Here is an 11,638-nt window from a genome sequence, read left to right as displayed (position 1 = left end):
CATAAAGTTTTACCCCTAAGATTTTTAGAGTTTTGGCTCTTATATTTCTGCCTCTATATCTAGAGTTTTTGTTTGAAAGTCTATTTGTCTAATATTGGTGCTGTCACTCCAGCTTTCTTATATGCATAAAATGTATTTTTCTCCATCCTTTTAATTTGATCTTATTTCTTTTCAGTCTGACAATCTCTGATTTTACTGGATTATTTATCCCATTCATATTTAATATTACTAATATAGATAAATATACCTGTCATTTATCCTTTTGTTTTCTATATGCGCCAAATCATATTTTTTCTCTACATCTTGTTTACTGCTTTCTTTTGCATTAAGTTGAAAATTATGCAACATTTTTAATTTCATAAATTTTTTTCACTATATTGTATTGAGTTAGTCTTTTCTTTAGGGGGTGTTCTTGGGCTTATCATGTACACTTTAACTTAGCAAAATTTACTTTATTCTTTTTACTATATATGAAGCTAATTACAATGAGATACAGAAAGGTTATTCCTATATGGCCCAACTCCTCTTTCCTTACTTTGGGAAGAGATAATATGTATAATATGTATAGTTACATTGCACCCTACACATGTCACAAACTCAACAGTACAGTGTTATAATTATTACTTTTGCAATTTTATGTCTTTTAGAAAGGTGAGAGAAGAAAGGCGAACGAGTATATATGTACAGCCTTTCTCATATCAGTCTTCATAGTTCTATTCCTGTTTGTATCCATTCTTCCTTTGGCTTCAAGTTACCATTGGAGCCATTTCCTTAGATCTTTGCTCCTACCCCAGTCCCTGGTGCCATTATTGGCGAATACATTACGGTTTTGTGTGCTATATAGGCTGAACAATATAATTATACACATATATTGTTTTATACAATTGCCTTTCAAATCACTTAAGAGAACAAAAGCAAAGAAATGTGCATTCATACTGTCTTTTACATTTACAAAATAACTTTCACCAGTGCTCTTTTTCTTCATGTAGTTTCCAGTTACTGTCTGGGTTACTTGCTTTCAGCCTAAAGAACTCTCTTTAGTAGTTCTTGGAAGCGGCTGCTTCTTGCAACATTATTATTAATTATTATATGGGAATGTCCTTATTTTACTTTTATTATTAACATACAGCTTGCTGAAGATAGGATTTGCTATGGACTTCATCGTATACCCCCAAATTTATATGTTAAAGCCTTAACTTCTGAAGTGACTGTTTCTGGAGACTAAGCCTTTAGGAGGTGTTAAGGTTGAATGAGGTCATAAAGCAGGGCCCTAATTCCACAGGACTTCTGACCTTATGTTGCCAGAAAAGGAAGAATTCTCTCTTGCTTTTTTTTCTTTTCATACATGCAATAAGGAACATTTATGCGAAAACCTGTTGAGAAGAGGACCATCTATAAGCCAAAATGTGAACCTTCCCCAGAAACTGAATCAGCCAGAGCCTTGATCTTGGACTCCTGGCGTCTAGAACTGTGAGAAAAGAAATCTCCGTTGTGTAAGCCGCTCAGTCGTCCGTCCATTGTTAGGGCTTCCCTAGAAAACTAATACAGACTTCTCACCTCCAGGTTTGTGTTTCTTTTCTTTTTTTTCCTTTGAGCCCTTTGAATATGTTATCTCACTGCTTTCTGCATCCATTATTTATGATAAGCCATAAACTATTAGCGTTTCTGAAGCTTCCGTCTAAGTGATGATGTGATGATTTATTCTTCTTTTTGCTTCTTTCAAGATACCCTCTTTGTCACCGGCTTTCATTATTTTTATTATGATACAAGTTTTGGAACGTTTTGTGTTTCTTCTACTTGGAGTCTTTCAAACTTCTTCAATGTGTACAGTTTTTCCTCAAAGCTGGGAAGGTTTTAGCCATTATTTCCTTGAGCGTTTTGCCAGCTCCTTTCTGTCTCCTCTTTACTGGCACTCATGTTCATTGTTGCTGTGTTGGTTGGTGGGATTCCCGGGGCCCCACTTTTTGCCGAGATTGTTTATTTTTATTGCTTCTTTTTAATCCCTGTTCAGATTTCCTCATCTCTGTCAGTCCGTCTTCAAGTTTGCTAATGTCTACTTCTGCCAGCGTAAATCTACTGTTGGTTCCCTCAGTGAATTTTAATTTCAGATATGGTAGATTTTCCATTTGGAGATGCATATGTAAATCTCTTTCCCTTTATTGATGCTCTCTATTTTTTTTTAATGTTTGTTTATTTTTGAGAGAGAGAGAGTGGGCGAGCTGGGGAGAGGCAGACAGAGAGGGGGGCAGAGGATGTGAGGCGCAGTCTGCACTCACAGCAGAGAGCCTGATGCGGGGCTCAAACCCACAAACTGCGAGATCATGAGCTGAGCCAAAGTCGGACGTTCCACTGACTGAGCCATCCAGGCGCCTCTGAGGTTCTCTATTTGATGAGTCACTGTCATCACACTTCCCTTTCCTTTCTAAAACATGGTTTCTTTTACTTCTTTGAACATATTCATAACGGCTAGTCTGAGTGTTGGTCTATTACAGCCACCATCTGGTAGTTCTCGTGGGCAGTTTCTGCCGCTTTCTTTCCCCCTCAGATACGCGTCGCACTTCCCACCTTCTCTGTGCGTCTCACAGTATTTTGTAAGGGATTGGGCTTTCCGGATCATATATTGCGGCAGCTCTGGGTACTGTTCTCCCCTCCCCACCCCACCTTCCAAGACCGGTCGTTGTTAATCGTTTGCTGGTTCAGTCACTGGATTGCATGCTTTGCTAAAGTCTGGTTCCTCCCGCCTTGTGGAGCCCCCGATGCTGCTTCTTGGAGGGTGCAGCGTTGGGACTGCACACAGTGAACCTGAGACGACGGTGGCATTTGTAGGAGTTTCTTTGCTTCTCTGTTTTCCTGAACACACGCAACGATTAAGCTCCATCCGTTTTGCAGGCTCATTACTCTATTGTTTTCAGGAATGCCCTGGCGTATTTTGTTCCATGCAATGAACCAACTAAATCAGAGCTCAGTTTTTGAGGCCAGTGTTTAAGATTTGTTCTGACCTCGGGACAGTTCTTCTCCGTCAGCTTCTCTTTGATTCTCTGTGCTAAACTAGCTAGTTTTGGGTTTACCTTATATCTCTAAGATATCTACTGATTTCTTCCTAAATTGCTTTTCGCTGCAACCTCTAGTGTTTTTGATGTCATCTTAGGCTTGAGTTTGCAGTCTTGCAAATGAAATCAGTTCTTCTGGAAAAATCTTTGGCCTGCTCCCCCCCCCCCCCCGCCCCCCTGCTCCGGGGCCAAATCTTGGAGTCACGGCTCTAGAACCCGTGGTAGGGACAGTGGCGTGCTTGTCTCTGATCGAAACCCACGCTGCATGAGCCAGGTACTCAGCACAGTGGGTGCTCGGGATTCTGTAAGCTCCTTTCTTGCCCCTCCCAGTGCAGAGAGTGACTCTCCCAGAGCCTCTGCTTTACAAATAAGCTTGTGCTACCTTCAAAGGGGAGCCTGCATCCAATGAGCGGGAGGAGGGCAGAAAAGGGAGACCTTAGCTCTCAGCTCCGCTCACCTGGAATTTAAGGCTCTGCAAGAAATGACTGGGACGGAATGACAATTGCTGTTGTCCTGCGCCTCCTGGGAAGATATGGCAGCCTTCTGCCCTAGAGATCAGGGGAGAAGTTCTGTGTTCTAGGCTATATCCATTTGCAGTGGAGTTTCTGTCACATTGGGCTGGAAGTGGCGTCGGGGGAGGGAGTGTATCTTGATCTAGATGGCATAGACTCTTCCCGTTCCTAGAGAGTTTTAGGAACTTTTCTTGAATAAATGTTTCTGCATTTGCTGCAGGACCTTTGGACCATTGGTAGAGATCATAAGTGGTTGTTTTCTAAAATACTTTCCAACAGTCTCACTGGGAGCATATCTGCAGAGTATCTCATGTTGCCATGCAGAAAGTCTAGATCCCGAATTTTGGATTTTTTTTTCCCTTTTCTTTACCAGTCAGTATGATCCAATAGTTTTCCTCTTTTAGTTTTTTGACATAGTTGATCTTACTGGTTAGTTTTTGAATGTTGAATGAGCCTTGAATAAATAAATCCCCCTTATTTATTCTTTCTTGACACTGTATATATTGTATAAATCTTTTTATGGATTGTTGAATTCAATTTGCTGATATTTTGTGGAGAATTTTTTATCCATGTTCATTACAGATATTGATCTGCTATTTTCTTTATTGTAATGGCTTCATACAGTTTTGGTAATAGAGTAATGCATACCCCATAAAAGGCATTAGAAAGTGACCCTCTGCTTTGTTTGTTTGTTTGTTTGTTTCTTTTCCTGGAAAGGATCACATAGAATTTGGCATTATTTCTTCTTTAAACACTCAGTAAAATTCATCCGTGACAATTAAGCCTTGTTGCTTTCTTTGGGGGAGGTCATTAATATTGATTCAATTACTAGAATTGATATTGGTCTACTCAAACTATTGATTTTGATTGTATAAATTTTCATAGTTGTGTCTTTAAAGGGATTAACAAAATTCATCTAAGTTATCAAATTTGTGGGAATAGACATTCATAATGTTATTTTTCCTTTAGTGTCTATGAGGTCACAGTGATGACTCTTCTTTCTAAGATTGGTACTAGAAGTCTTCCCCCCCTCCCCCTCTTGGTCAGCCTAAGTGCTTATCGATTTTATTGATCTTTGCAAAGAAAGGTCAATAGTTTCGTGGCTTTTGTTTTCCTGTTTCCAATTTATTTGTTTTTTGGATCTATTTTTTAAATTATATTTTCCTTCTACTTGTTTCATTCTTAAATCCTTCTTTCTCTAGTTATTTAAGGTAGAAGCTTCAGTTACTGATTTTAGATCTTTCTTTTTTTCTTATACATGCTTTTATTGCTATACACTTCCCGAGTACTGCATCCCACAAATTGTAATAAGCTGTTTTCATTTTCATTTAATTTCAGTATATTTTAATTTCCCCCCAAACATCTTTTTTGACCCACATATCATGCAGAATTGTATTTACTAGCTATCTTTCTGTGACTGATGTCTAGTTTATCTAATTGCATTACGATCTGAAGTCATACTTTATATGATTTCCAGCTTTCGTAATTTGTTGGGGTTTGGGGGGAGCCTAGAATGTGAATGTTACATGTGAATATGGAAGGAAGTATATTCTACTGTTGGGATGTATTCTACCCATGTCAGTTGGATCAGTCTGATTGATAATGTTTTTAAGCTCCAATAGACCTTAGTGATTTCTTTTGCCTTGCTTGATCTATCAGGCTTTAAGTTCTTCCCTCGGCCCCTTCTGGGCAATCTGAAGAAAGCCTGGATGCTCCCCCATTTGTCGCTTGTGGGAGATTAAACCACACAAGCTCCTGACCATGTGTAGGACCCCCCACCCTCACACATGCCCTAAACACAATGAAAACTCTGAGTTGGCCTCCTTTCCTTGCTCTTTCAAGCAATTTTTGAACCTACATGGGAGCCTATCCCCAAATAGCCCCATGTGTAAATAATAAATGTTTTCACTGACTGATCTGAAGCCATTAGGAATGGTATGTGACATGTCTCCACTTCTGGCTGACAACCTTGTGCTTGAGTTTTGCTGCACTGAACTACATTTGTTGAGTTCCATAGAAATGTTCTTACATATTTATCTGACTTCGGTTGGAATTTTCAATATTTGGTTTTGGAGGGACAGTCACACAAATTTGGGGCCCTCCTTCATGGCCTTGGGTTCTGCATCTCAGCCTGGAAATATCAGCCTGTGTTTAGAATAAAACTGGTTGACAATAGGTGTGGGGGAAAAGAGTCTCCACCTGTTACCAAGTTCATTGTGTGTCTCAACCAAGTTTTGGTCTCTGTTCTGTAAAGGGCTCAAAGGCTTGTACTCTATGTAGCATATAGGAACATCAGTTGGTCACCCATGAAACAGCAGTCACTAATGAATTTTTAAAAATAGAGAGAAAGAAGAAAAATGGAGTCATTATCTCGAATGCTGAGGTCTGCACATCTAAGAGCACAAGGCTCCCCATGACCCATAAATATACCTCTGCTGCTGCTATCTGTGCTTCTGTTACAACAAAGATCTTGATCCTTGGGATTACAGAGAAAAGCACTCGTCACCCCTGTGACACAGTGAAGAGGTTAATTCAAAGCCGATAAAGCCCAGCTTCAATCCTATAAGCAGCCGTTGCCTTGGGAGAGGCCACAACCCATGGAGACGCTAATTTGAGGCTCTCTGGAGGAAGAAGCTCATGTAATATGAGCAAGGTAGAGAGGAATTTGTCTGAAGTATATCCAATAACAACAATTAAAAAAGAAAAAAAAAGGAAGGATACAAGAAAAATAGAAACCTGGGTACAGAGAAGGAAACAACAAAAATACCTGAAACAGAGGTCCACAATTTGACCCAATCCAAAATTTACTAAAATAATTAAATAACAAAACATAAAGGGCCACTGATTGACTTTTGTGTCTCAACAGCTTTGCTTTTATTTTTTATTTTTATTTTTTTAATATGGAAGGCTTCATGAATTTGCGTGTCATCTGTGTGCAGGGGTCATGCTAATCTTCTCTGTATCATCCCAATTTTAATGATACAGTGCTTGCTGAAGCAAGCACTCAACAACTATGGATCTGGATTAGCTTTAATATCTGCAAAATGTATCCACTGGCAAATCTTCATGGTTTTAATCTTTACGGTCTGGGCTCAAATTACAGACATACCTGGACATTCCACATATTACGCAAGGTTTTCCCTGTACTCTTAAAAGACTTATAAAATATAAAAGTACAAATAGATGTGCCCCAGCTTTACCATCAAGACTACTGTCTTGCCTAAATTCTGCATGACCACAGAATCCATTACACTGAAATATCTCAGAAGGGGCATTACTGTTACCCAATGAGTAGCAAGTTAAAATTAAATTGGTCTTTGGAATTTTCAAGTTGTCTGGATAAAATAGGACCCCATAGATATTCCCCCAGTCAACATGTCATGGCCCAATGTAAATTAAAACAGAGATTTCAAGGATTAAAACCCACCATTCAAGACCTATTTCTTTTTTTTTTTTAAAGCTAATTATCCTCATTGCTTCTTCACTCAGTCCAGTTTAGCCTGTTCTGAAACACAGAAAGAACAACGTGGCTCCTCATGTAGATTACTGCAACCTTAATGCCGTGGATCCCATTGAAACCTCGGTGCAAAGTATTGAAATTACCTGCTCTATCGAATCAGCAACTGGTAATCTCTCTAAAAATGTCGTATTGGATGTGGCTAATATGTCCTGTTCAGTGTTCTTTCAACAATCTGTCAGCTGAAGTTTTCTTTCAACTCTGAAGAGATACCGTACATCTCACCTGTCTGCCCATGGGGCTTTGAACAAGCCCTTGAACACAGTCTTTGCCACACAAGTCTTTGCAACAAGGCCTTTGAACACAGTCTTTGCAAGCAAGGACTTAACTTCCCTCAACTTAGTCCAGGAGCACAAGCATGACATCGCACTCATTGCATCCTCTTTCAGGGACATTCATTTGGCACACTCATTCAGGACATACAACCACTCGCAGAGAAACTCACAAAGCACAGGGATACATTGTAGGCCTTATGAACTTTGTTCAGCCTCCAAACATTACTGGTAAATAAAGGATTGCTCATACTTGCCATGACTGAGGAACAGCTGTTGATCTTTTAGCACGCACAACGTAAAAAATGTCCAACAACTTTTCAGCCATTTTGGCTTCTGAAGACAACATGTCCCTCACTTCCAAATTTTACTTAAGTCCCTGTATGCTTTGCTTGCAAATAAGCCCCTCCTTGATTGGGGACTCTATAACAAAAACCTCTGGAATCTGTCACAATCGCATTAGAACAGTCATGCCCGCTAGTGCCTCTTCCCTAGCAAGAGGCTCCTTCAACTGAGGAGGCTTTAGCAACCTACTCTCTGGAGCACCCATGGTAGCCATAAGGTGACCGTAGGTTGACCATGCTTCTGATGCAAGAAAATCCCAGTGCCAGTAGTGTGGAATCGCTGGCAACAAGCTGCTTTTCTCAAAACAGAGCCTCTCACGGGCCCAGAGGCTGTAACCGTCTGTACCCAGCTGCCTGTTATGATTTGGTCATCAAAGTGGCACCCTTATGGCTCAGAATGGCCACCAAGGCCTCTTATGAAGCATGGAGACAAACTTGGGTCCTCTTGGGCCCTTTGATATTAACCTGCATTCAAGATAACTGCTTCTTTCCTTGCTCTTGTCCGGTTGAGTGGTGGGACCATCAAAGGCATTCTTTATTTCAGTTAGTGGTTTTGACTTCAAGCATTCCCTTTTGATTATTTTTTCGAATTGTCTTATATTTGTGGTTTTTTCCCATCTTTAAATGGTGTCTATTTTCCCCCTTAGAGCCTTTAAGACATTTTCCTAGTAGTTTAAATCTGCTGCTTGATGATTCCATCTCCTATGACACATCCAAGTCTGTTTCTAAACTTGTCTCTTTATACACTGATTTTTCTTGCCATACGGCATATTGTGTTGGGTAATCAGAATTGAGTTAAATAGATCTTCAATGAGAGGATTTAAAGTAATACATCTAATACATCTAGAATTTGGGCTGTGTTTAATGTTTGCTGTAGATATACGTGGCAAAGACTTCAAATTCTCCTACTTTCCTCCTTTGTATTTCCCCACTTGATTTTGAGGTCCTTATTTATCTGTTCTCCAAGACAGTCCCCTCTTAAACTTCTTCAGAAAGATTGCTATTGGTATGGTGGTAAGGTGTCAAGGAGGAGAAGTATTCTATAACTTCATGATCATAGTGTCTCTGCGTCTCAGAGACAGGCCTGTGTCTCTGGACTGTGACCGTCACAAGTGTTTCTACAATGATGAAGGGTTTGTTTTGTTTGTTTTGTTTTGTTTTGTTTTGTTTTTTAACTTTTTTAGTAGTATAGAATGGCTAGAAGAAGCTGAAGTGGCAGGCAGGCCTTTCCCGAGTTGGGATAGGGTTCTGGTAAAGTCTCTACCCACTCCCAGAATATTTCTTTGTTGCAAAGAATACTCTGGGGCTATTTTTACAATGATTACTCTTCCTTTGCCTTGCCAGATCCACAAGGAGACCTTTCTTGACTCTTCACCAGGAGAACTTGGTGTGGCTCCTGGAGCACGTGGGGGTCCCCCTAAGACCACAATCACCAGTAGTTTCCCATTCTCAGGCTTGTCTACACTCCACCTCCAGAGATTAGTCAAATTTACCAATTAAGTGATCCTCTCAGTTTGTGGTTTTAGTGGCTCTGCTGTCCATGAGTAGACCTCAGATATGAGTCTCTAGATTTTCCAGGTCAGATTTTGGTCAAATTTGACACAGTCTCAGTTCTCTGATGAGTCAATGCAAAATTATTGATTTGAGGTTGTCTAGATTTTCCATATTGTATGTGGCAGTGACTTCCACACTCTTTACAAGTCAGAACTGAAACTGGAAATTTGAAATAATTGTTTACTTTCTCCTCATCACTTCTTGCTTTATTCCTGATACCTTTCAACCATTTCCTCATAGACTGTTCCTTCTAGAGGTCTTCTTTTCTCTTTAAGTCTCTGGTTCAGGGTGTTAGTCAACTATTTCCACAGACGTTTTCCTTCAGCATAGTGATGTGATTTAAATCAGGATAGATTAGAATAAATTAGAATCTATCTAGGATAGATTAGAATCTATCTCTCACAAGGGAGAGATGAAGAAAGGAAAATTTCTGTCATTGTACCAGATTTTTCAGAAAAACATATGGAATAAACGATTTTTAAAATTCATATATCTTAGTAATTTGGACTACTGTTTGATTCTTTTCTTGTTTTGGACTACCATTTGATTTTTGAGGCAGATTTCCCAGTTTCAAATTAGCTCTACTATTTCTTTTTTACTTATTATAGAATGTATTTACATTATATTTCCCTAAGATTTCATACTCATGTTATAAGGAGGTAATATAGATCAAATGTTTGATGCCTTACTTAGCACATAGTAATCCCTCAAGACATACTATATATTCCTTACAGTTCTTTTCTCTTTCTCTCTCTTTCTTTCTCTCTGATACATTAAGGCAATAAGACCAACATTAACCAGCCATATATCCTTCTACATTTTCTTTCTTGCTGACACAACATATGCAAGTATTTAAAGTCATACTTACGGGAGTTTAACTATTCTGTTGCCAATATTGACATTGCATTGATTCGTCAAAATGGTACGTCTGTCTCTTCCCTCTGCCTTAGCAAAGGAATGTCCATTATTTGTAGGCCCAGGGAAGAAGTACGTGTGCCCAATACTTCAGGAAAATGGTGAGGTGTGCAAGTAAAATCTTATCTTCCCACATTTTATACAATGCTTTATAGAGTATAGAACACTGATAGCCACATTACCTTATTCAATTATTACATGGCTATGAATAATAAAAAATTAGTATACCTATTTTATAGATGTGATTGAGGACTTCAAGTGGTCAATCTACTCTTCAAAACTACAGAAAGTCCCAATATCTAAGGAATGTTTTACTAGATCTTATGGGAGGAAATCAAAGAGAAAGTTATTAAGTCTAAGCCTTTATTCAGAATTCTACAGCACAAAAACACTTTGAAAAAGAAAGGCTATCGATAGAGTTTTAGCAAGAATGGTCAATTGAAATGAATATACTATGGGGAATAGTTTATCAGAAATAGTTCTTGGGGGGCGTCTGAGTGGCTCAGTGGGTTAAGCCTCCAACTTCAGCTAAGGTCATGATCTGATTAGTTCATGGGTTCGAGCCCACCTTGGGCTCTGTGCTGACAGCTGGGAATCTGGAGCCTGCTTTATTTTCTGTAGGTGTATGTCTGTCTCTCTTTCTGCCCCTCCTTCACTTTTGTGCTCTCTCTCTCTCTCTCTCAAAAATAAACATTTTGAAAAAAAGAAATAGTTCTTGGAAGAGGGAGAGATTGTCTTGTAGTTTATTAACCGTGTCTTGGCAGCTTGTTTGGGCAAGAAGGATACCGAAGAATCATTAGGAACTAAATTTATATGAAGCTTACAGTAGAAACTTTTCACTGCTTAAGTGTTTCTCAGAGCCCCTCAACTTGGTCAACAGGGAGGTTGGGTCTTATTGTTTGCTCATATCTGTATTTTCAGAACTCCAGATCTATAAAACTCATGTAGACTATAGTCTCAGACAATTAGTGATGGTGACATCAAGGCTGTTGCAACTTTTGTCTTTTTTCGTGAATGTCAGTAATTTCTTGAATAATGGCTGAATTGAAACCACGTAAGATTCTAAATAAACCAGCAGTATATGTCAGTTGCAAGTATTAAAGTGGGAATTATCAGAAGAACTGTGATGCTACCTTTAGCCAAGATCCTGTCCTTCTGAGATTAGAAGAGATTCCATCCCAAACTCCAGTCCAGAGAAGTGTATATATTTCTCATTACCTTCTTTTACCTCCTTGGGTGTATTAAAAATAAGATGATAGGGGAAGGGCTCCTGGGTGGCTCAGTCGGTTAAGCATCTGACTTTGACTCAGGTCATGATCTTATGGGCGCAGGAGTTGGAGCTCTGTCAGCACAAAGTCTGCTTCAGATCCTCTGTCCCCTCTGTCTCTGCCCCTCCCTGACTCAGTCTCTCTCTCTCTCTTTCTTTCTCTCTCTCTCTCACACACACACAATAAATAAATAAACTTAAATAAGA

General features: G+C 39.4%; 1 non-coding gene across 1 annotated transcript; it reads right to left on the bottom strand.

Moving 5' to 3' along the window:
• Positions 1-6,456: 6,456 nt before the first annotated feature.
• LOC128775400 (U6 spliceosomal RNA) lies at positions 6,457-6,564 on the bottom strand. Its single transcript, XR_008420123.1, has one exon. It is a non-coding gene; the product is annotated as a U6 spliceosomal RNA (small nuclear RNA).
• Between the last annotated feature and the right edge of the window lie 5,074 nt (positions 6,565-11,638).

This window comes from Panthera pardus, unplaced genomic scaffold, assembly GCF_024362965.1.
Source record: "Panthera pardus isolate Hobbes unplaced genomic scaffold, ASM2436296v1 HiC_scaffold_7, whole genome shotgun sequence".
Lineage (NCBI taxonomy): Eukaryota > Metazoa > Chordata > Mammalia > Carnivora > Felidae > Panthera > Panthera pardus.
This window is presented reverse-complemented; position numbering and strand designations above follow the sequence as displayed.